General features: G+C 40.5%; 1 long non-coding RNA gene across 2 annotated transcripts; it reads left to right on the top strand.

The window, feature by feature from the left end:
• The first annotated feature begins 17,738 nt into the window (after nt 1-17,738).
• Nucleotides 17,739-22,890, top strand: LOC131521257 (uncharacterized). Of its 2 annotated transcripts, XR_009266248.1 has the most exons (4): nt 17,739-17,962; nt 20,276-20,398; nt 21,553-21,658; nt 22,163-22,890. It is a non-coding gene; the product is annotated as an uncharacterized LOC131521257 (long non-coding RNA). The 2 variants fall into 2 exon arrangements; XR_009266249.1 differs by lacking the exon at nt 20,276-20,398.
• The last annotated feature ends 41 nt before the right edge of the window (nt 22,891-22,931 follow it).

Raw genomic sequence — 22,931 nt, forward strand, 5'->3', positions numbered from 1 at the left:
AAAATCAGAGAGCTCAATCTCATGTGTAGCAATCATCTTTGCTCTAAGGAGATTATGGCAAAGATTAAAGATATCCTCCCTTATTTATGATGCTCTCTAAGTCTTTTTGAGCCATGAGACTGTTCATGCAGCTGTTGTATTCGGGAAACAATATTTCTGTGCATTGAAAACTGTACTGTTCTTGCCTGCCAAAACAGATCTGGGGAAAAGACAAACAAAAACTTGAACAAAGTTGGGATGTTTTGCTTTTTTTTTCATGTCTGCTAAAGCCTTATTGATTCAGATCTGTTCAAAAGCCCTGCATTCATCTAACTAGCATCTATTTCAGACACTCCAATTTACTTTGACACCAGCATTTGTCAGAGACTGAAGCTCTGACACTGAAGACGCTAGCGTGCCGAGCCGTAAATAGTAGTTTCTGGTAAATATTAAGTTTGGGAGTCGACTCCCAGAAACCAACTAATTGGCCAGTAATTGAGCGTGTCAATAGCGAGGGAAGAAAATAGCGGCAGCAATTGTCCATGAACGGTGTGGTTGAAAAGAGGGGGAGAGTCCGTACCATCTGCGGGAGCTTCAGCTGGTGGCTCTCTTAGAAACGAAGAGGCCGGATCGTCCTGCCAAACGCACTTAAGCATTCAGTCAGAGGGAGATGTGGGCACAGATGACTGCCTTACACTTCAATTAGCTCAACTCAACTGGGTCTGTGATACACATTGTCACTATCAAAGATAAATAAATAATAATGAACCCATCAGAAGTCCGTTGAAATGTATGTTGCTGTGGCGTGCCGAGGCCCAGTCCGATGAAACAGAACCTGCAGAGGGCTGCAGAAACACATGGTGCCATTTTGCGCTCTGGTCGTGGGTGACTGAGCAGGCAAAGCAAATTTCCTCGAATCAATCAACGTTAGTGCTGATGGCCTATACTGATGGAGTGACTTCCCTCTCATTCAGAGAAGACATTTAGGCCCATAACAGAGAGCAATGGCACCATAAATTTAACATGAGGCCCTTCAGCCTCGCTGAATAGAAGGAGAAAGACCGCCATTCTGATAAACACACTACTCTAACGAGGTGACAGCGGCACCGTGGGCTATTTCAAACACACACCACTGATTTTAGAGATGTAGGGTTTGTGTAGGGGATCTTTCAGTATTCTGATTCACACACCCCTTTCTTTTCTGTTAAGACACACTGCACGATTTTAGCAATTCTATAAGATCAATGCATGTCACACTATGCGACATGGATCTAATAAACTTGGTTACGTGTGTAGACTGTACGATGATGACACCTATTGACTTGTACGATACGACGCACGTTACTATAGAAGAATAAAATGTCATCAGCATGCACTAGTGGTAAACAAAAGTAGAATGATAAATCGCACGTTAGCAATTGTAGTTTTTATGTGTGCTGAAAAAAAGTGGAAGCGGCGAAAGAGGAAGGCATAAGTGCTTGAAGTAAGCAGTTATATGTTTTAGCGCCATGTTGCGTTGATTTCATGTCGCATTTTTATTGGTTGGTCAGTAAACATGGATCGTACCAATAAACACACTGTGCGATGATCATGCTGTATCATAGACTATTATGAGCAACGATCACAGAAATTGCCACGATTGTTTCACGATGCCAATCTTTCGTCTGGGACAACCGAAAATCGTGCAGTTTGGTTTGGGCTTTACACACACATTCCTGGAAGGTCCTAATATGTAACATCACAAACTAATGCAGAAACACACAATGCAGTGGAAATCCAAGCCACAGATCAATGCCTTTTCTGCTCAATTCCATTTATTTACATAGAGGGAAATGCACATGCCACCTCAGGTTTCTGAATGCAATCATTCAAAAGATTGCGGTATATACATGATTTTTAACATTTTATTCTGCAAAAAGATGCTAAATTTATCAAAAGGGACAGTAAATACGTTACAAAATATTTGTAAATATATGTGGTTCTCTTAAACTCCCTAATAATCAAGTAATCCTGAAAAAATGTATCATGATTTCCAAAAACATGGGCATTCACTCCCCCCACCTATAGTCTCAGGTCCGGCAGGGATTGTAGGTGGAGGGAATGAATGTCCAGCGCTCTCTCCCACCCTCAATACCACGACTGAGGTGTCCTTGAGCAAGGCACCGAACCCCCAACTTCTCCCCGGGTGCCGCAGCATAAATGGCTGCCCACTGCTCCAGGTGTGTGTTCACGGTGTGTGTGTGTGCACTTAGGATGGGTTAAATGCAGAGCACTAATTCCGAGTATGGGTTACCATACTTGGCCACAAGTCACGTCACTTTTTTCACTTTCACTTTCAAAAACTATTAAGCAGTGCAACTGTTTTCAGCATTGATAATACTAAGAAATGTTTCTTGTGCATAAAATCAGCATATTAGAATGATTTCTGAAGGATCATGTGACAATCAAGACTGGAACAATGACACTGAAAATTTATCTCTGTAATGATTGGAATAAATTACATTTTTAAATACTAATACACACTGAAAAATTGGTAACCTGGAATGATTACTGTACCTCAAGGATCTATTTCTACTTGATCTAACCAGTAAAATTACTTTGTTGATGTAAACCAATGTGTCAGGTTGACTTATATTCAGATTAAATAATGTTTCTGACTTTGAGTCAGTTAATTTAACCGGTTCAAAACTTCCACTTTTTAAGGTGTCTAAAATCATAAAATCGTACGGCAGAACCATCCACTCATTTGGCTCGACAGCATATCAAACTGAAGTTACACATTTAGATGTTAAGGGAAAAAAATACAGAAGCGGGGGAAAGCTGGTGCCATGCAAGCCATCACAAATTTCACGGCAGTAATTACGACCTTCAGCTTCTTAATGTTGACAGCGTGGCTCTAATTGCTCTCTCTGTAATTGTGTTATGGCTTTTTTAAGGGCAGGAGAGATAATGAAAGAGAAGTGATCAGCCATCTGTGCAGCAGGTAGCAGGGCCCATTCTCCTCAGGAAAGAGTAATATTACTACACCAAATTATAGGTACAAATAAGTCTCTTTAACAATGCCAAGCTGGTGAAGAATTACCACTTCATTAAAATGACACGTATGGATGAATTATGAGAGTCTGGTGAAGTCAGCCATCGGTTTCCAACATTATGCATCATATTTTACAGCCACAATTAAATCACACGACAGTAATCAATATGAGACCTTTGAAAAATGATGTCTTTAATAATGAGATACAAGCATGCTCATTTGCTCTCATGCATGTGTGCACACACAATTAAAATATCATCAATCATTTTCTCTTAAATACTGTGAGCCCTGACTGCTCCAGACTATATCACTTGCTGATGTTTATTGGTTTGAAACTTTTATGGGTAGTGATAACAGACAGAGAACAGGAAATTACGAGGAGAAGAACAGGAATGGTATTGGCAAATGATGCAAGCGAGGCTTGAACTCACATCATCAGCCCAAGCACCATAGATCCATGAACTTACTGCTAGGCCATGGTTGCACTCTTGAAAATAAAGCTTCTTTTTAGGCATTGATGGTTCCAAGAAGAACCTTTAACATCCAGGAAACCTTTCCAAAAAAATGTTTCATGGATGAAAAAGCGGGGTTCTTTTAAGGACTGTTAAATGAGAGGAACCCAAAAATGGTTCTTCTATGGCATTGCTAAAAAATGTCCTTTATGGAACCTTTATTTTTAAGATTGTATGACCACATTTTAGTAGTTTTTACATTTAGTTTTGTTTCATTTCTTCTCCTTTCCTTCCTTTTTTCTTTATTCTTTCCATTTTCTCTTCTCATTTCCCTTTCTCTTCATTTTCCTGTCTTTTTTATACTGTTTCATTGCATTTTCTCCCATTTTTTCCTCTTCCATTCCCCTTTTACCTTTCATTTTCTCATTCATTTTCCTTTCGCTTCCTGTTTCCTTTACTTTTTCCCTGTTTTTCCTCTTCAGTTTACTCCAATTTACTCACTTCCCTTTCTTTTTGTTCTTTTGACACCTGAAGAGTCTGAGGTGAAGTGTATTACTTCATATGTATGAGTTTAATTCCAAGAGGAGGGGAAGATATGATAATAATTGCTAAATCTGTCAGAAATGACCTTGGATGCAGCATGTTTTGAACATCGGTATGAGTCCATGCGGATTAACCGTAAGGAGTGGCGGATCTGAGGGATGACCTTCTCCTGCTCTTCGGTTGCTGGTACTACAGCGTTTTTCTCACCAATAAAGTCCAGCTCTTACCCAAGGCTTATCTCTCCATGCTCTAATTTCTCTCTGTCTCTATCTCTCGGGACTCTCCTCTCTCATCTTAACACACTTTTATGGTTTTAGGGAAGCGTGCATATCCAACATCAAAGATATTTTACTGTCTGTTCACAAATTTCTTCACGATAAGTCTTCCGTGAAGCCAACACACACGGCTCTCGTATAAAGAAGCCGCTGACGGAGCACAAAAGGAGAGTCTGAGGGTTTTAAAGCTCAGGCGTAGGGCTGAGGAGCAATAACTGAAGTTATAATGAGCTCTTTCAGTTCCCAACACCCAACCTTTTCTTCCCTCTCTCTTTTACTTATAATTTCTCATTTGGAATTAACACTGAACTTATCTGACATGCAGCTCTGAACATAGCGGTGGAGCTTTTCCATCTCAACAAAAAAACGGGTGAACGACCCAATGCCATCATGGGTTATAATGAAACTGAGCTTCTGTGGAGCAGATGTAACCTTGCACGCCAAGATTTTTATTTCTATTTTAGTTTTGCAGAGCTAGATAGCCTTGGGCATGATAATCTACTGGCTTGATTTTTTTCTAGTGATACACAACGTAATCTGTGAATGTGCAAATGTCAAAGCAAAGAACCATTTCGTGGAGGTCATTGACTGGAGGATGATATGATGAGATGGAGAATCATGAGTCTTTTGATGCCAGCCATCTCAAAAGCCACAGACGTGAATAAAACGGAGAAAAAATGCAGCCATCACCTGTCTGTCTTCATTAATTACTCAAGTAAACAGAAATTCTCAATGCTAAAGAACTGTTGCGGCATCCAACAAAGTAACTTGTAATATTAAAAGGGCTTACTTTTTTATATTTACTATATACAGTATGTGCCAAATGAGGTCATATTCTGAAAATACAGCATTCATAGCACAAGCAGTCTACAGTCATCATCTGAAGAGTAGAACACAACTAAAAATTAAAAGCACAAAAGAAGATCATTTGAAAAATATTTTTCTTCCATACAATTGAAGTCAATGGGTCACAGGTTGTTTTTAATAAAAACAAAACATCTTCTCTTCAGTTCCAGAGAAGAAAAAGTCATAAAGATTTGACATGAGGGTGAGTAAATGATGATACATTTTCATTTTTGGGTGAATTTTCCCATTAAGATACACTGTCATAAGATCAGCATAAAATACAACTTATAAAACTCCTTCATGTTGTATGTGCAGATGCCAAAGACTGAGTTTCCACATAAGCCAGAAGAGGTCACAGATGATTTAGACACAGTGTTGTGGAGAATTTCATTTGCAAAGCTCACAAATTAATAAATACCTTCAGTCTGTCTCTGTAGGCCAACACATAAATTAGAAATGTAATGTCCGGGCAGAGACGGCTACAACGGATGCCAGCAGTGTCCCAGAGCCTCAAAAACAATCAGACGCTGCTAAATATAGCTAAGTGAAAACCGCAGATTCATGCACAAGCAAGAATCAACACCTTGTGCCATCAGGGATTACCTGTTTTAATTACTTCCTCCTGCTCGTATCGACGTCTTCTGCTCTCCAGTTCAGCCTCTCCAAGTGTCTTTCCATTAGAATCGATGGCTGTGATCTGTACAATGTTTGCGTGATAAGCTGTGATGAAGCATTTACAGGCTTTTGTAATCTGTTTTTTGGTGAGCAGATAAAGCTTATTGCTTTGGGAATAATCTTTGATGGCTCACTGGCTGTTTGCCGGGTTATCTGAGTAAAATTGCAACAGAAAAAAAAAAAATTTGTAAGCAAGGACGAACACAAAAATTGCATAAGCAGCTTTGCAGGCCTCCTTTGGGTTTGTGGATAGAAATGTAATAAAATGATTTTAAACCACATTTCACACAAAATATAAATAATGAACAAGAAAATATTGGCAGCACTGAAAAGCGAACAGAAATGGCGTAATACTGGATAAAGCGCCTGCTGAAATTAAAATCCTCATATACGAAAGATTGAACATTTCTCGATTAATTAAAAATAAAGTTTTCATTTACACCAGATTTGGTAAACTGGACATTTAAAGCTACAATATAACATGACAATGACCTTCAGAGACAAAAAAAAAAACTTTCATGTTCTGTTTTGAGTCTCAGAGACCTCAAGAAATTTTAATAGCTCAAAAATACTTAACATCAGGCTGTGGATACTTTATGACTTAATAATTTTTCCGCTAGTAAACAAAATTGTAATTTGATAACACATATCAACTAAACACCATGAAATATGTTACATCACTTATGTTTGGAGTCTCAGAGAGCCCAGATATGAATAACTCCAGTGAATTTTCACAGGCTAAGATTCTCTGACTGGATAGACGTACATTCCATTTATATAGATGTTTTTTTTTGTTTGTTTGTTTGTTTTTTATTCAGTGTTTTCATACAGAAATTGTTACCTGAAAGGAAAGTCTATAATGACATGTTTACTGTGTGGTTAAAAAGAGGCAAAACTCTTCAGTGTATGTATGTATGTATATGTACTGTCTGTCTGTCTGTCTGTCTGTCTGTCTGTGTGTGTGTGTGTGTGTGTGTGTGTGTGTGTAAACACACACTGCACAATAATGATGGTTTGATGATTGGAATCGACCTGCATTTGTGTTTTTGTGATTTATCATCAAAACACTCGATAAAAGACTACCTTGATTCTGTGCTTTCCCCAATATATTAAAATAAATAAAATAAAATGGAAAAAAATAAATAAATAAAAATCTTTGATTGGTACCCAGCTCGAATCATTTGATATTTTGTGTATGATGTTTACCCAGTAGTCTGTATGATTCATGACAGTGTTATTTTTAAACACATCCTGTCAGGTCTTTCAGCATTCAAAAGAAATATCATCAAAGATTTAAAGATTAAAAGACAACATCCAACTCAGTTCTCAGAGTCTATATAATATTAAACCTGGCTGATCATTTTCACCACCTCAAAATAAATATCGATCAGATAAATGCAGTGAATATCCTGTAAGCTGTCTTGCGATATAAAATATGAAGGTGTCATTCAGGTATTAACCCTCATCTTCTGTTGACTGACTTTACTGCTTTTATGCTTGCACGTGTATAAAATGAAAATAATTGATAAGTCATTTATTAATAAGTCATTTATTCAAGATTAAAGGGATAGTTTACACGAAACTGAAAATTCTGTAATCATTTACTCACGCTCATGTGGTTCCAAACCTGTATGACTGATATTTTGTTATTTTGTGAAATTCCTCAAGTGTATTTTTTAGTCCATACAATAGAAGTCAATGGTCACCAAAACTGTTTGGTTAAGAACATTTTACAGTATATCTATCTCGTGTTTCACAGAAGAATGTAATTTTTGGTGAACTATCCTTTTAACATTTTATTTTCCCCTTCAGATTATTTTGATATTCTCCTCTGACCCAATCATAACTCAGCAGGCAGATATTTAAAGCAAATAAAACATAAGCTGTTCATAGCACATAATGAATTGTACACAAATGGTCCAGGAATGATCCGATTACTTTTTATAGCACATGAGCAGTTCATCCCCCAATCAACATTCTCCATTAGTCCACCATATATCGGCTGCCTGGCAACAACCAACTTTAGATGGAGAAGAGCTCCCAAAGGCCTGCACAAATATCTCAGTATGCAAATCCAGCTTGTGTTATGTCTCTTTACTCTGCCTAATGCTGTGCTATCACTCACTCTTGTGTTTCTGTGTGTGTGTGTGTGTGTGTGTGTAAGTGTACATCTGTTATACCCTCCGATAGGCCGCCTCCAGCTCCCAGGAGAGAATGATTCAGGTGCAGGAGTTTTAAAGTCTGTCTGAAGACGTCTGACATCACACACGCTGCGGGTCTGAATGACATCAAACTTCCATGAAAATCGAGTCTAAATCGGCACCAATGTGGGTTTAAAGCTGTATTCCTTTCTGCTAAAAATGAGGAAAATAATAATAACCTGACACTAGGGCAACTTCTACCTGAAGAGTTTTCATTTTACCCTTGCCAGATTTTTCAGATTCTTTTTTCTTGATTAATATGGCTGCAGATAATGAGAACAGAGCTGGTCTATTATTGGCTGATGTAATAAGTTTCAAGTATTTCAAACAAACGTTTAAACCAGGCAGGGTTAACCTTACAGTAGTACTCAACATTAATTAATGTCAGACTTTCAAAACCCTCATCTCTAGAATTAAGATTATAATCATTTAATTTTAAAGCACAGCCACCACAAAATCAGACTTTAGCACCTCTTTTTACTTTGAGATCATTTTGAGGTTAAACAGAGATTTAAAATCATAACAAGAAATAGTAAATATTAATACAAGTAGTAATCAGGTGTAACCCCCTTTGTAATCATTAACATTTTCATGGATAACTGTAATTTAAATACACATTTTTTCCAGTAACTGTACGGTTACATTTATTTTGTAACTAAATTACGTAATGCCATTACATGTAACTACAGTAGTTATTCCTGTAACACTTTAGTTTAGGGACCAATTCTCACTATTAACTAGTTGCTTATAAGCATGCATGTTACTATATAGCATATTGACTCTTTATTAGTTCTTACAAAGCACATATTAATGTCTCATTCTGCATGAAAATATTTTAGATCTCTTAATCCTCCACCATACATAAACTACCTTACTAAATCTTAATAAGCAGAAAATTTAATGTATAGTTAATAGTTAACTGATAGTGAGAATTGGTCCCTGTTATTTATACATAAGGGACGAGTATGATTTGAGCCTTCAAAACCAGGTAGATATATTACCAGAAGTTAAATTTAGTTGTCAACCACTTACACTCTGATAATAGCTAATAAGTTTGGGCTCCTCACAACAATGATGGCCATTAGCTACCATGTAAAACCTAGTATAGATTTCACTTTACTCTCTATTAGTCAGAACCAGGGGCGTAAATTTCATCTAACAGTAGGGGGGACAATAAACAAAATTTCTCAAGAGCAATTTTTGAAGGGGACACAAATAATACAGCCAAAATCATATTTGTAAGGATAGATATGTGTACACAGCATGTGTACATAGCATGGAGACCGTGTTTAAATATGAGTTCAGTTCAAATGGTTCACCACGCGGTCATATTATAATTATTATTTTGCATCCTCTATAGTAGCCATGTCAACCTGCAGGCCAAGACTGGTTACCCACTGAAGCTAAGCGGGGGTGAGTCTGGTCAGTACCTGGATGGGAGACCTCCTGGGAAAACTAGGTTGCTGCTGGAAGAGGTGTTAGTGAGGCCAGCAGGGGGTGCTCACCCTGTGGTCTGTGTGGGTCCTAGCACCCCAGTATAGTGATGGGGACACTATACTGTAAAAAGCACCGTCCTTCGGATGAGACGTTAAACCGAGGTCCTGACTCTCTGTGGTCATTAAAAATCCCAGGTTGTCTTTTGAAAAGAGTAGAGGTGTGACCTCGGCATCCTGGCCAAATTCGCCCATTGGCCTCTGACCATCATGGCCTCCTAACAATCCCCAAAATCTGCTGATTGGCTTCATCACTCTGTCTCCTCTCCACCAATAAGCTGGTGTGTGGTGGGCGTTCTGGCACACTATGGCTGCCGTCGCATCATCCAGGTGGATGCTGCACACTGGTGATGGATGAGGAGATTTTTTTGTCATGACTAAATTATTAATGATCCAGCAACATCTGTATTACAGAGAAAGAATCATTTCACCCGATGTTTAATGAGAATAAAATAGCCTTGACAGCCAAAGTTACTTACACATAACTACTGAAGAACTTTGTATCTCCCACCGGACTCGTGTGTGTGTATCGGTAAAGGAGGAAAGTAGGCAGTGGACCCAACCACTGTGAGGCAAAGAACATTTCTGAACTTAAAACGCTTTTTTGCGTTTATTTTGTTTTACTACTTACACAATTATTTTAAGTATCTGTCCATTGTATTGTTTTCAATACACAGAGTCGCTTGTAATTATCTTTTTAGGGTGATAGGGTGATTATATTTATAGGCCTAAATCCCCCGGGAATGAATCTTTAATGTGACTCGGGAAGAACGAGTCGTCTCAGGGAGTGATTCGTTCAGTCGCACATGCGCAACATCCTATAGATTCTGCACTCAATTGTTTCGAGTCTTCGGGTTTTTCCAAGTCGTTCGTTCATCACGTGACAGCCCCATACGTGTAAGGCTGGCTGCACACTAGACGATTTTCAAATCTTAACTGATTTTAAACCATGGGAGACCACAGACATGAAGACAGTTCAACCGATTTTTAGCCTTATAATCCTCTGAACGCACACACCAGACAATTCAACCAGACCGCGAGACCTCACACTTGAAGACTGTAGGAACGATTTCACAGTCACACAAGATCTCACTGACACTCGCGAGATCACTCACTGACACTTCTCTTCTAGAGAAGAAAAACTAATTTTAATTTTAAAAAGGAGCTGGCTCTCCTAGCGTGTTCTGTTTCACAGTGAAAAACAAAGTATAGAAAAGAATATGGGTGATATTCTCTGCTTTCATGTCATGTTTGTGGCTGCCAAGTTTCAGCTGTAGAAGCATGCAACATCCGGTATGTGACACTATCGCGGGTATCATGTCAGAGGCAGCCCGATGAGGAGTCGTAAATATCAAACATACAAACATGTTTGATATTTACAATTTGAGTTCGGCAATGCTCCGTCTCGATCGGGAACAGATAAATAATTGTAATGACATCACACAATAAAGGATTTTTGGACCTAAAAAATACAAATAAAAAAAATTGCTTAAAATTAAAATTGGCCTTAAAATCCTCTAGTGTGCAGCCAGCCTAACCTATGCAGTCTGAGCCGGAAAGAGAATTGATCTCGAGTCTTCGGGTTTGAGTCGTTTGTTCATTACGTGACAGCCCCATAAGCTAAACCTATGCAGGGAAAAAGACATTATTATTATTATCCAACTCTTTAGTTTATTACCTTTGTTACCACATTCAGTGTTATGGAAAAGAACCATCATGACAGAAATTCACACATTTATAACCTGTAAGAAATAAAAAGCTACAATTTGAGACCAGAAATGCATCACCTAACTGTAAGAGTAAACAACAATAACAACAACAACAGCTACTACTACTACTATGCACCCATTTGTAAGGAAGGTTGTAAATTAACTAATTTCTCTATCCAATGCTGTCACGTCATGTGACAAAAGAGCAAACGACTCGAAAGACTCGAGAGATGAACTAGTCAATTCTCTTTCCGGCTCTGACTGCATAGGTTAAGTTTATGGGGTTGTAACGTGATGAACGAACGACTCAAACCCAAAGTAGATGTAGATGTGTTAGGGAAGTAGCACGTAACATTTTACTTATATTTTGCTAAAATGAACGAAATGACTCGAAAAAAAGATTCATTCATTTTGCTGAACGGGACTCAAAGATCCGAGTCAGTAAAATGATCCGAACTCCCCATCACTAATGGTCAGAGCACAGATTTTTCTTTATTTAAAGCTGCAGTCCGTAAGTTTTGCCTCTTTGTCGCCAAACCTGGAATTGCAGTTACTTGCGGGATTATATTGCTTGCGTGGGTTGTGAGTCGGCACGGCTCAAGCATGGATGAATCTAATGTTTTCAGGTGAATGTGTGGCAGTCAGTCACCGCACCGTTGTGGATGTTAACTGTACTTCGCAATCACAGATTCTTGCCTATATGTCTTGGAATATATGACCCTGTGATGAAGACGAGCCCACCAGCTCGCCTTCGGGGAAAAATGTGAGTCCGTGAAGGGATGTAAAAACGATGGCTCACTAGCAAAAGCACTTTTGTGCAAGGTGGAATTTATTTACAGTGCCAGAAAGATTGTCCACAGTGAAGAATAAATATAAGTCCACCTAAAAATTACAAAAATCCAAAGTACCAAATAAACAACAAAAGGGAAAAATAAACCAGAAAATAATCCAACAATGATACAATCAGGTAACAAACAGGTATCCACAAGGGGTTTGGGGTTTTTGCCTGAGGCACCGCAGTAGCACTCTTGCATCGACTTGGTAAACAAGTACTGTCTTTCTGTTTGGCCTCGGCTTAAATAGGCCAAACCCTGCCCCTTTTTTGGGCCATACCATTCACAGATAAGGATAACATTTAACACACACACACACACACACACACACACAAATACCACATCTATTGGTCATCTGTAATACTTAATAATAATCACTTCCGATCTATATATTAATAAACACAATCCATTAACACACAATACATTTAACACATAATTTCCACACTTAAATACACACAGAAACAACTATTCATATTAGACAACGGTTTTGCCAGCTTCCGGTTGCGCTGTGCGGTGCGACCAAGCCCGTGATGTCATAATCAACCACTGCTTGTTCGTTCGGTTTGGCCGGCGCTGTGTTTCCCGCCGGAAGACTGACTACGCCCACACAGAAAAACAGCACAGGGATGAAACGACACAAGTGACTAATGTGATTTTATCACATCACCTTCCCCCTCTCCAAGCCGCGTACCTGGACAAGTAGTCGGCTACCACATTGAGTCTGCCAGGTCGATGCCATATCTTGAAGTGGTACGCCTGCAGGGCGAGGTACCATCGTGTGACCCTGGCATTGTGGTCCTTCATGGACTGGATCCAGGTTAGAGCCCGGTGGTCAGTTTCTAAATCGAACTCTCGACCAAGGAGGTAATAGCGCAAGCTGTCCAGGGACCACTTGATGGCGAGACCTTCCTTCTCGACCGTCGAATATCTTGTCTCCCTGGGGAGTAGCTTGCGGCTGAGGTAGACAACTGGCCTCTCTTCACCTGCACTTCCCTGGGCAAGGACTGCTCCAATCCCTGTTGCGGACGCATCTACTTGCACCAGGAATCTCTGAGAGAAGTCTGGACTCTGCAAGACTGGGCTGGAGCACATCTTTTCTTTTAGGGTATTAAAAGCCGTCTCACAGTCATCGGTCCAGGGAATAGGATTTGTCACCATCTTGGACAGCAGGTTGGTCAGAGGAGCCGCGATGGAGGCAAAATTTGGCACAAACCTCCTGTACCAGCCCACCAGTCCTAGGAACGACCTCACCTCCTACTTGGTCTTTGGTTGTGGGCTCCTTCGAATTGCCTCCAACTTGTCCACCTGTGGTCTCAGCTGTCCGTTGCCCAGGTGATACTTCAGGTAGTTCACCTCTTGCCTTGCCCACTCACATTTTGAAACATTTAGTGTCAATCCCGCTTCCTCTATCCTCTTTAGGGTTTGCTGGAGATGTTGAAGATGCTCTGCCCAAGAGTTGCTATGAATTACCACGTCATCCAGGTACGCTGCAGACCAGTCTTCACAGCCTCAGAGTACTCTGTCCATCAGCCTCTGGAATGTGGCTGGTGCCCCGTGAAGGCCAAAAGGAAGGACTTGGAATAGTCCTAGAGGTGTTCGGAATGCGGTGTAGGATCTGGACTCAGGGTTGAGGGGTACCTGCCAGTAACCCTTACACAGGTCTAGCGTGGTGATGTATTGGGCTCTACCAATCTTCTCCAGCAGATCATCCACCCTTGGCATGGGGTATGCATCAAACTTAGATTGGGCGTGAGCTTGCGGAAGTTGATGCAGACACGCAGGGAACCGTCTTTCTTGGGTACTATCACCATTGGGCTGCTCCACTCACTCATTGAAGGTTCGATCACTCCTAGCTCCTTCATCATCTTGATCTCCTCCTTCAAGGGTTCCACCAGCCTCTCAGGCACCCGGTAAGGACGTTGCCGTGATGGTGATGGCTTGGAAAGGTGGATGGTGTGATGGGTCAGCTCAGTCCGTCCAGGCCTCTGACAGAACAAAGCAGGAAACTGACTCAAGAGGTGTTGCAGTTCTTTACTTTTGGAGTCTTCTAGGTGAGTTAAGTAGTGCAAGTGATGTTTCCGGTCCCTTACCGGGTGGCACCTTCAACTCCTTTAAAAGATTCATGTGGTAGGTCTGCCTGGTCTTGCCCTTGTCCGGATGATGAACTTCGTGAGTTACTGGCCCCATCTTGCGGACCACTGTGTATGGCCCCTGCCATTTAGCCAGTAGCTTGCTCATTGAAGTTGGCAACAGGAGTAATACCTTCTGCCCAGGTTGAAACTGTCGTATCCTGGCGTGTTGGTCAAACCATCTTTTCTGCACTTGTTTTTCTTTTAGGTTCTCTTTAGCTTGTTCTCTGTACTGCTCCAGTCGATCTCGCATCTCTAGCACGTACTGCACGATGTCTTTCTCCTCCTTCTTGGATGCAGGTTCCTCCTCCCAGCCTTTCTTCAGCAGGTCCAGGGGTCCTTGTACCTGCCATCCATAGAGGAGCTCGAACGGTGAGAATCCCGTTGACGCTTGGGGTACCTCTCGGTAAGCGAAGAGAACAAATGGTAGCCACTTGTCCCAGTCTCGTCCTGTGTCTGCAACGAACTTCTGAAGCATGTTCTTGAGAGTTTGGTTGAATCGCTCCACAAGACTGTCCGTCTGCGGGTGGTAGGGAGTTGTTCGGATGGCGGTAAGGCCCAATTGTTTATTCAGCTGCCCCATCAGCCGTGACGTGAAGTTCGTTCCCTGGTCCGTGAGTATCTCCTCAGGTATGCCGACTCTGGAGAAGAGTTGAACCAGGGCATGAATGATCTTAGGTGTGGTGATAGAATGGAGTGGGAAGGCCTCAGGATACCTTGCGGAATAGTCGCTGACTACCAGGATGTAGTGATGTCCAGCACTGCTCTTTTCCAACGGCCCCACAATGTCCATGGCGATCTGCCTAAAAGGTGCAGAAATGACAGGGAGAGGTTGCAGGGGTACTCTGCCCCGCTGGGACACAGCACTTGTCTTTTGGCAGATGGCACATGCATTACAGTGTGTTTGTACATCAGTGTATAGTGTGGGCCAGTAAAATCATGAGCTAATGCGTGCGTATGTTTTCTGTTGGCCCAGGTGGCCAGCCCATGGAACAGTGTGTGCAAGGTGCAGAACAAGAGGACGACAACAAGATGGTACAATTAGACGCATCACATCATGGGTTCGCACATACAACACATCATTCATCACTACATATTCTTCATTGCACAGATTTGATGGTTTGTCACACTCAGCTTTGGCAAATAAAGGTTTCAGAGTTTCATCTTCCCTTTGAAGTTGTGCTATGTTCCCTGGGACCTTCCAGCCATTGACATCAAGACCCTCCACTGAGGCCTCAGAGGCTGGGGTACCCAGGTACTTCTCAAGCCGCCGTTGGCGTCGTGACTTTTTAGGGCCTTTAGTCCCACCCTGCAGAAGACTACCATCCAAGTCTGGCAGCGGCTGCAGACCTACCCTGGCTTGACCTCTAGTAAAAGCAGGACATGACAAATCGACAGTGGTGGTGGCAACAGAATGTTCAGAGTCGTTGATGGTGGGTTGCAAGAGTTCATAAAGCACTGGCAAGTCTCTTCCTAAAATCATATCAGCTGGTAAATTGTCAACTATGGCAACATTAAGTAAGTACATTTGTTCCTGTACCTCCACCATTACCTCCGCTCGGGGATACTGCTTTATGTCCCCATGCATGCATTGAACAGAGGTAGTATTCACATAATTTATATTTACAAAGCATGATTTCAACATTAACAGAGAACTCCCAGTGTCCAAGAGTGCTTTCAGTTCATGTCCATTAACAATCACATCATATGCATTCTGACTCTCCCCCACAGAATCAAAGTCACAATCCCCTTCTCTAGGCACATAACAAAACCCTGTGAGTTTTTCTTTGCGAGCAGGACACACAGCTGCTTTGTGACCTGGCTGCTGGCAGTAAAAGCAAAGCAAGTCTTTGGCCATTGACTTTGGACCTTGTGCATTGTCAGATAGTTCAACACGACCCCTTTCAGACCCAGAGTTATGAGGAAAACAACGTACAGTACCTTTGAGTGGTTGAGTATGAGGACCACTGTGATGAGCATTGAGGTACTGCTGTGCCAACTTTGCTGCCTCCTGTCCTGACCTCGGCTCGTGCTCTCTCACCCAGGTGTGTGCGTCGTAGGGTAACACCCGAAGAAGCTGTTCCAGGATGATGGCCTCGCCGATCTCCTCTTTAGAGTGCTCCTCCGGTCGCACCCAATGCTTGTACAGCTAAAAATTTAGCCGGTGGTAATTCTCTCCAGCTGGGACTGTAGTCGATCGGAAGCGCTGACGGTAGGTCTCTGGGGAAATGTTGAATTTCTCCAGCAGTGCTTCCTTCAGGGCATCGTAGACCTCTGCCTGCTCCTCGTTCATTGCCAGGTACGCCTCCAATGCCTGCCCTGTCAGCAACGGAATCAGACGATAGCTCCACTCCTCCTCAGGCCACCTCCAGGTCCTGGCCAGACGCTCGAACCGCCAAAGATAATTCTCGATGTCTTCCCTCTGCTGGAAGCTCGGCATCTTCGGATCAGCCCACTGCACTGGTTCTCTTGGCGCTGTGACATTCGGAGAGTCTTGGACGTAGGCGGGTCTGTGTTTTGTGGATACCTTTGGTGCTGGCATCGGTAGCTCCATTCGGACACTCTCCGCGTCGAGCGAGGTCTCAGCAGGACAAATTGACTGCAGGATGGACTCATGAAGACCTCGGAGCTCCCGAAGACATCGATCCTCTCTCTGTTCTTGAGTGTTGAGAAATCTGCGCATCAGGGAAATCATTCCCTCACCAGCTGTAGCGTCAGGAGTGACGGGCTTGGTCAGTGGTCGACTGGACTTTGGGAAAACTCGTGGCTCCCTCCTCATCCTCCGTAGTCTCAACCGAATTCCAGGCTGCCTCCTCCTCTGACGCCACCTTCATTTGGGATTGTAAACCCAGCCTGGGTTTTCTACCTGTCTTATGAGTAGCCATCCCACCGCTGCCAACAAATGTGATGAAGACGAGCCCACCAGCTCGCCTTCAGAGAAAAATGTGAGTCCGTGAAGGGATGTAAAAACGATCGCTCACTCGCAAAAGCACTTTTGTGCAAGGTGGAATTTATTTACAATGCCAGAAAGATTGTCCACAGTGAAGAATATATACAAGTCCACCTAAAAATTACAAAAATCCAAAGTACCAAATAAACAACAAAAGGGAAAAATAAAACAGAAAATAATCCAACAATGATATAATCAGGTATCCACAATATATGAAAGGGTTTGGGGTTTTTGCTTGCGGCACCACCGCAGTAGCACTCTTACATCAACTTGGTAAACAAGTACTGTCTTTCTGTTTGGCCTTGGCTTATATAGGTCAAACCCTGCCCCTTTTTTAGGCCATACCATTCACAAGTAAGAATAACATTTAACACACACACACAAATACCACATCTATTGGTCATCTGTAATACTTAATAATAATCACTTCCGATCTATATATATATTAATAAACACATAATCCATTAACACATAATACATTTAACACATAATTTCCACACTTAAATACACACAGAAACACATATTAGACAATGGTTTCGCCAGCTTCCGGTTGCGCTGTGCGGCGCGACCAAGCCCGTGATTTCATAATCAACCACTGCTTGTTCGTTCGGTTTGGCCGGCGCGGTGTTTCCCGCCGGAAGACTGACTACGCCCACACAGACAAACAGCACAGGGATGAAACGACAGAAGTGCAGTGTAAGTGTATGAAAATGACCGGGAAATGGATATGGACAGAGGAGAGTGCTGCAATGGGAGAATGTCCATGTGCTATCAGGATCGCGTGTGCACCCGCTACTCCGATAGCGGCAATGGCAGGGAGGAACGGTACGGAGGATGAATGAAGTAAGTAGGCGAGTGTGTGTGTGTGTGTGTGTGTGTGTGTGTGTGTGTGTGTGTGTGTGTGTCACTGTTACTTCCCCAGCGGTGGCAGCTAATATGACTTTATCACAGACCCAAATAAGAATTTTCACCGGATATTGTCATCTGAACAAGTGTCTGCCACGTTTCTGACCAGCTGAGGAAAAAAGTATTACTATAAATCGTGCTAACATTGGTGATTTAATCTAAAGTTTGGTTAGCTCATATCACATCAAACCGTGCAAAGTATTATTATTGTTATACGTTATTCTGAAATTAACAACATCAGCATTGCGTGACTATGAGTATAGTGTATATTAGCTGTATTAGTGTATAATTGCAAGTTCTGTACAGTCTAATCTAATTGTCATGCCATTCGAATTTCATATTAAGAAATTATTTTAACCCAAAAAGCAAACTATGCTCCCTTACTGGTTTTCTTTAAAATACAAATCTTGTGTAATCTCAGGCTATCTGTAATCAGAAGTACATTTAAAACTGGACTATAATTTAATTTAATTCACATGTGTTTCATAAACACATAATACTTTCTGGATTACAATCCGCCATCAAAATGATACATTTAATTATTCTAGCTGCTGTGAGAAAAGGCTATAAACAATCTCACCTGCAGGATTCTCACATGCGATAGCCTACTAACTTGTTTGTTTACAGACGTGACGTAATGACGCAGTAGCATGCTCGAATTTCCCGCGAAAACCTGTACCACTCAAATTAGAAAACATTATTATAAGCTGACCATTGTAAATCGGGCTGAAGTAAGACGATAGTTTTGAACACTGGCTGGTTATGTGCTTGCTCAAATATTGAATTTGGATCATTTTTAACCAAAAAAACTTATGGACTGCAGCTTTAACTAAGTTTTTTTTAACCAAGAAAAGTAATTTCTGCCATTTAAAGCACAATTTCAAGCAAATGGCCTTCAGGAATTAAAATCGTTTTTAATGGCTTATGGTCATTAAACCACTCTTCCACCGTAAAAGGCCAAAGGAAAAATCTTATATACAATGCAGAGCTTTAATTTTAACACCGTTTCTATTGGTTACATAAAATTTATTTAATGTCACATCACCTGGATGATGATTACTTCTGATTTAAGTGCTTATTCTAGATGTAGTGTATTAAATGAAATGTGTGTGGGGGAAAATCCACAAACCCATTGATTACAGCCTGTGCGTGCTAAAATTATAATCAATTACAGACTGGCTGTAATGCTAACATTACAGACTACGCAGTTAACGGCAGCCCATTAGTGATTCGTGTTTTGACTGGTTTGGTTAAAGTTATCTAAAGGTCAGAGGCCTTTTGCAATGCTCATTTTGTGCATACAGTACGTGAGGCCCCTGACCTTTATATAACTTCAACCAAAGCAGTAAAATAATCACTAATGAGTTGCCATTAACTGTATGGTCTGGACTGTTAGCGCTATGGCTAGCCTGCAGTAGACTGTAATGCTAACACAGACAGCATGTAATCAATGTGTAACAGGATTTTTTTCTTTCTCTCAATACAGTGTAATGCTAAACAAACAAGCTCACATGAATAGCATGCAAACAAGCTAAGCGATATAAACCACAATGGCTGAATGAGTCACAAGGCAGCAACACTAAGGATGACAAGAAATGTACCAGGCAAGAATTATTGTTTGTTTGAAAGCTTAATACAGCCAGCACACAGTCATTCACATTCTTGCATGGTTCATTAAATGACCTTTGACCCTCACAAATATAACCCATGAATTAAATATGGGTAATTATGGACCCATAGGAATTTTGTTGCTTCTGCCCTTTACATTTTATTTAAAAATATGTCAAGTGTCTAATCTTGGTCTTCAGTCAACATTTTATTGATATACTGTAATGCTAGCTTTTGTGCTGCAATTCAGTGATCTGACATCCGTCTATTTTCTTTACTTTAAAAGCTTTAGCCATTATTGTAAAAAAAATTGGCCTATATTTATACTTGTCAAGCTAAAGTTGAGGCAGTGACTAGGCCATTAGACAAAAGCTAAGAATAAACATTTAAAGCTATATGCGCACAAATAGAAAGCAAAGTTTCCTCACAGATACAACACAAACACAGGTTTGATTATATGTTTGTCAGCATGTTGCATTTACTGGCACAAAAATAAATATTCAACAGATTTCTGTTAAAATGGGGTAGTTTTAATCTAAACGGTGACTTGAGTATATTATTTCTTCACACTAATATGCAGATGAATCAAATGTTTCAGACACCACTGGGGAAATCTCATAATGTTCTGTTTTTGGCACACAGATTTTGCATTTCCTACAGGCTGTTAGGGAAAGCTGTAATTGCAGGTGTATTCTCTCAAGATCCTTAAATCCCAGTCATCACCGCAACTCTAAGAACAAACTTTAAACCACGTTCATCGCACAGGTATATGAACACACAAACACACACAAGGGCAAATCTACCGGCAAAAGTTCTGGCGTCTCAAGAGAGTGAAAAGCAGCTCGTGAGATTTTCAGCAAATGTGGAATTCCATCTTGCTTGAGTAAATATAGCACAAATCTGGGCCATGTTTCGAGGATGTTTCTGCTCTCTCTCAATAGAAAGCTTCAAGAGATTGGTATCTACAGATTGTTGTATGGTTCTCATGGCAAGCAATGATGTGTAGAGATGCACTCTGCATTTCCAGCAATATAAAATTAACTGCTAAAAACAAACAAACAAACTACCATTCAAAAGTAAGTCAGTAAGCTTTTCTGCTGCTAACCAAAAGACATTATTATGTTAAAAAGATTTAAATTTCAAATAAATATTGCTCTTTCTATTCATCAAAGAATTCTAAAAAAAAATGCATAATAATTCTCACAAAATTAAGTGGAACAACTGTTTTCAACAAGAAAATGTTTCTTGAGCAACAAGTCAGCATATTATGATTTCTCAAGGATCATGTGACAATGAAGACTGAAAATACAGTATATATTTGTCACCACAGAAATAAATTAAATTTGAGATATAAACATCGTTTACATACCATGCAGAATTGACATGCTACATGTAAGACTCTCTCTCTCTCTCCTCCTCTCTCTCTCTTTGCGTGTGAGAAAAAAAGCAAAGCGACGGCGAGTCGTGCGCTTCACACTAGAGGTTACGGTGCGTCAAATACAGGTGCGCTGCGCATTCATTCAGATGATCTGAAAAATAGATCGCTTGACGGAGAGTGAAGCTCTGACGCGCTCAGTCAGAGTGTTCGGCGAGTGACAATATATCTGTGCTAAACTTATATATAGCCTCCAACTCACACACTGGAGAGTAAAATCTGATTATTTATTAGCCAGTGGCTAATATTATACATTATTTAGTTGCCCAGGGTGAAGATTTAGTCGCATATGCGAGTGATTTACTGGCAATGTGCTAGGCTAGAACGTTTGTATTTCTTCTTCGCTGCTCTAAATAGAGTGGGGCAGAGCCATAGAGAGAGAGAGTTGCGACCATAGACATAATATATATATATATATATTATATATTATTATATCGTATATTATGTCTATGGTTGCGACAACTCCGTTGACTTTTTTTTACAGCAATGGCGGATCATGGAGCCGCTCAATAGTTCCCGGAAGTTAGATCTCATACTATCAGCGCCATTGAGATGCAGCAGAAGAGACCGCTTTGATGAACTTTTAAAAGGTAAGATATTTATAGAACAAAATTGTATATTATCCGCACAGCTAATCAAATTATCTTGTGCATTAAAACAGATTATTATTAGATTATTCCTCACTTAATTAGTAGATTCACGGGATGTTATTCATTCTCTTCAGACAGTTTCATTCGTTGTTGTGTAATTAAGGCTTTTAAACGTGATTTCTGCTGCTGGGAAGTTATTTAATAGATTTAGATTTATTGCAAAGGATGCTGATGGACCTGAGTGAGAATAAAAAAAAGTTTAAAATAGGCGAGCAGTTTTCATTTCAGAATCATGCTAGGCTAATTTTCCAAAAATGTATTATATAGGCCTACCACTACTATTTTATAGAAGTAATCACAATAAACCTGTACTGTATTTTATACTTAAATGTCTTAGTTACTGTAGAAGCACTGTGTTGAAGGAGCAGATGCCACAGCACTGAAATGTGATGGAGCATCATTAACCATTTCTCCTGTGTTTTTCTCCTTCTCTATCTGGCTCAGAACAAGAACCACCTGAAGACTCCCTGTAATGAGATGTCACCCTCACAATGAGTCTCTTCACTGGGTTTGGCAAGTCTTTCACTGTTCTTTGTGAAAAAGTGCCAGTTCCCATATGATTACATCACATTTTGTTGGTGTAATCTATAGATTGTACCTGCTGACTATATCCAGCATCTTATGAAGACTTCAGATGACCAGCACCTGTGAAGAGATGACGCCAGCCCTTGAGAGGACTTCAGATGAAGCTGTCTCTGACTCTGAATAAACATACAAAACTGATCAATTTTCCTTGCATTGTAATCAACATGATCAAATCACGTAACCATTGCTTTAATTTATTCATTGTTTCTGAACTCATGACATTACTTAACTGCATGATTTGTATCGCCTAATTTTAGAACATTTCTGTCATATGAGCATTACTTTGACACAGTTACACCTGTTAACAGAACTCTTATTTGTAATGTAGAAACATTCATTTTCTGTAAAGCTGCTTTGAAACAATGTTTGTAATAAAAAGTGCTATACAAATAAATGTGAATTGAACAAAACTTGATGCATCATTTTTTTCTCCTCTCCGTGTCAGTAAGGAAACCATACATTCACACTCCTTTCTGTGAGTGACATGCAGCACAGCAAACTATAGTGGAGACCGTTCAAGGACAACATGCTTTATAGCATGTAAATAAGTGCATAACAAAAGTTAACATACATCAAATATATGATTAAATGGGTAAAAATGTTTTAAGTTATTTTAAATTTGAATATA

This window comes from Onychostoma macrolepis, chromosome 16, assembly GCF_012432095.1.
Source record: "Onychostoma macrolepis isolate SWU-2019 chromosome 16, ASM1243209v1, whole genome shotgun sequence".
Lineage (NCBI taxonomy): Eukaryota > Metazoa > Chordata > Actinopteri > Cypriniformes > Cyprinidae > Onychostoma > Onychostoma macrolepis.